Source organism: Lactuca serriola, chromosome 9 (assembly GCF_051521515.1).
Source record: "Lactuca serriola cultivar US96UC23 chromosome 9, Lser_US96UC23_V15, whole genome shotgun sequence".
Lineage (NCBI taxonomy): Eukaryota > Viridiplantae > Streptophyta > Magnoliopsida > Asterales > Asteraceae > Lactuca > Lactuca serriola.
In genome coordinates this window covers 223,235,420-223,239,216 of record NC_136416.1, presented here as the reverse complement: position 1 = coordinate 223,239,216, position 3,797 = coordinate 223,235,420, and positions in this window count along the sequence as shown.

Below are 3,797 nucleotides of genomic sequence, written 5' to 3'. Positions count from 1 at the left end.
GTACTTCCATAACCATACGTACTAGACGCACCGTTAACCAGTTACCATCGGGGTAACACAGAATCATACTATTACAACTGCTAGATCAATGAGTCAGTTCATTCATGAGTCTATACTAGGAAGAGAATATATACAACTATACTAGAACAAGAAACATTTCATCACATATGCAAGAATACGATAACAAATGTGATCCACTGTATCGGAGCATGCCTTAAATGTCATGGCCCGAGTTGTAGCCAGAATTCTCTTGGAGGGAGAGCGTTGAGTTTGCGTATAGATCTATACTGGATTGACTATCCTACACCTTGCTGCTAGCTACAGCCGGACCTGCAGGTCTGCGGGTGCCAAACGTCATTCCGTTATTACGACCGTTCTTTATGTCGTTGTTATCAGTCGATAGTATGGTGCAATTATCACATTATACCTTAATATAAATCCGGTTTAAGGTAGTAGTAATTAGTACAACAGTAGTTCTTATTATACAAAACTACAGTACTACAATGATTTACCCATTACATATTTTGGTGATAATCTCACTTAAGCATTAATGTACAAACTATATTTTATCAAATGATAGTTATACTTGGGTAATTACACACTTTTACAACAGACGAGTTTACAAAACATTTAAGCCTCGGTAGAAGGTTACTTTTATAGAAAATATAGGATTTTCTGAGAGATTCAAACTTTTGCAAACACTTTTAAACATTTACTTACATTTTTACAAACTTATACATTGAGACAGGTTCAAACGTTTTTGACAACGAACATTGACACTAAAATACTTATGAACTCACCAGCTTAATGCTGATAAACTCTTTCAAAATAACTTGTATTCTCAGGTCATCAGTAGACAGGTACCGATGCCAGCTTTTGAGATGATGGAGCGTACTCAAGACTCATCATTTTATTATTTTAATTTACGTTATATTTTTGGTGTCTAAAACTGTACAGAACACGCAAGTATTAAATTTATATATTTAATGCAATGGATGATGTTGTTTGCCTATTTACATTTACTGTGTTGTGATTACCTTACATGACGTCCTCCGCCCCAGAACGTTTCCGCCGTTCTTGGTTTTGGGGTGTGACATCACTCCACGGTTTCTCCTGATAATCCCAGGAAAATACTCCTACCTGCATCCACTTGTTTTCTTATCACCCCATAACCTGATCATCACGCATCACCACACTGAGCTCACCAACTCATGCTCCGCAGCACAACATAGACAGGTGCTTACACCCACCCAACTTATGCACCACCACTCCTGATGTAAGTTCTCACAGGCAAGGCACTAGTCTCAGCATAGATACACCCTTAGACCGTCTCAACCCGGTGACGATCAACTGATGGGTTCCTACGGGAACAAAATCGCTCGGTACTCTACTCACCATCTCACAACTTGAGTCCTAACATGACCAAAAAGTAGGACATCATACTCGGGTACCTCGGTACACCATCACAGCGTCTCACACAGACTTGCCTTTACCACTGATCTTTCACTTACACAACTCGAAACCTCGAAATACTCCCATCTTCCAAATTGAAACATAGAGGAATCGTCAACGACTGAATAAACATTGACGAAAATCCGAAGCTCCACCCTCTACTTATCACCGACCAAAGGAACTACTCATACCGACTCTAAAATTAGTCGACAAACCAAATGATGTCCTCTTCTGGGTATAGATTACAATCTCTGCCTATACCTGCAAATCTCAGCTATTACACCCTGAACTCAGCAACCCATCTGCCTCGAACTCAACATTTGCAAATCCAAAAATTTCTAGCCATAGTAAATCCTCTGACCAACGGCCACCTGTTGTGGCTTCACTCATCCTCCCTTAAGCACATACTCATACATCATCCCGCCTCGCACCTTTTTGCATCCACCAATATCCCAGGTTTCATGTGTCCACACCGCGGTCCTCCATAACCAGCTCTCTAACTGCACTTGAACGAATTGCTGATCTTCTCAAATGAATACCCAGTTCTCCCCGACTCAGGGTTCGAACCATCACCATTCGGCATACCAACAACTTACTCCATGGAATGTTTCACCAGGTACATCACACTTGACTCTTGGAACGTATTACGAAAATACTCAATGATCTTCCCGAAGGAAACCAAGCAACTCCAAATATCCGGTATCCCATACAAAATCTCAAAATCCTCCCAGCATGACTGCCTCTAGTCATCTCGAAATCTCAGACCGATATTCCGCCGGACACCTCAACTCTTCCGAAAAACCTGACCCTCAGTCCGGAAATAATGCCCTATCATACACCACGTCTTTGACTCCTCGACCAGCCTCCCAACACGGTATACATCATCAAATTACGAAACCTCCTTCTCACAATCGATACACAACATAACAACGAGGGCCACTGCCTCGCTATATTCCTCTTAACCACCTGAAACTGATGCTAAAAGCATGCCACACTCAGAAAGGCACCTTCCTGGGTCTCTTCCATCTCAGCCTCCACTAATGACTCCTTGGTACCAGAAATACCTCACAGTAGACAAACTGCCCACATACTCTGATGAACAGGTCATCACCAATGCTACCCCATGGGGTTTTCCTCTAATCTCTAAAACTAGAATTCGATATCTCCTTCGCTTCTCCCAAAAAACGGGAACAATGCAACTCTTGCCATAGAAGGTGATGTCTCATCCATCAGCCGATGGCTCGACTCAGACCTCGATTCTACAATAAGTATCATCTCTACTCATCCCTAAGCCTTGTGACTCCATTTAACATCTCACCAGTAAAATTTCTAGGAAACGAACTCGATTTCCCTTTTCTGGTATACTCCATTAAAACTTGCTCGACATGGCCCTCTAGCCCCACACTCTGTCACCTGATCTCAGACTAGTTAACCACCACAGGACAACTGGTAAAACCAGAAGCACTAATCGCCACGAATCATGGTACTGGAACCGTGTGATCACCTTTCAATCTGCCATGAATCATGTTACCCGAACCATGTTATCTCCTCTTAATCTTCTACTTAGAACCTCTGGTATTATCCCTGTTTCGAGTACGGTTCCTCTCCTTTCAGTAGTACGGGCCCATACTACCTGCCACATCTACCCGTACTTTCCACATGGATCGTCCCAAAATTCTTAAGTAGCTCCTCAACCTCTCGATCACAAATCCCATTAAACCTGGTCGCTTCCCAGCGAATACTCTCCTTTATCAGCGTACTCATCTGACTAAGGCCACTCCCTAGGCTCTTCCTAGGCCCCCTCACTTCTCTGCCATCAGCTGCTGAAGATCTCCTTATGATGCCAGTCATCTACCTCCTGAATATCATCATATTCACTTAGTATCTAACTCCCATCATGAAGAGTTCCACAAAGCACAAAGCAAGCAGCATTCGGGCATTGAATAATCTTCATTAACACGTAAAACCACTCTAGGTTACAACTCTATTGCTCTACTCTCTCTCGAAAAGTATCACCGAACTCAAGCAACTCTACCCCTCACAGGTATCGAACTACTATTTCAGTAGGCTCCTCCGATGCTCATCTAGGTATCTCTCCTAGATTACTCCTCAAATCCCTCTCTCTAAAAGATTCCTGCTGGATACTCTTATTCCGCACATACTCAAAGCACATCACAGATAGCAACTGTAAGGTCCAAATAAGGATCTTTACCAGCAATCACAGAATAAGAACAAGATGAAAAGAAACCAAGGTTGCACAAGATTATATTCAATAAATCGTCAGGTACAACTCGATGGACTGCTCTGTAAACTCTATGGCGTCAACAATGATAAAAGACCAACTC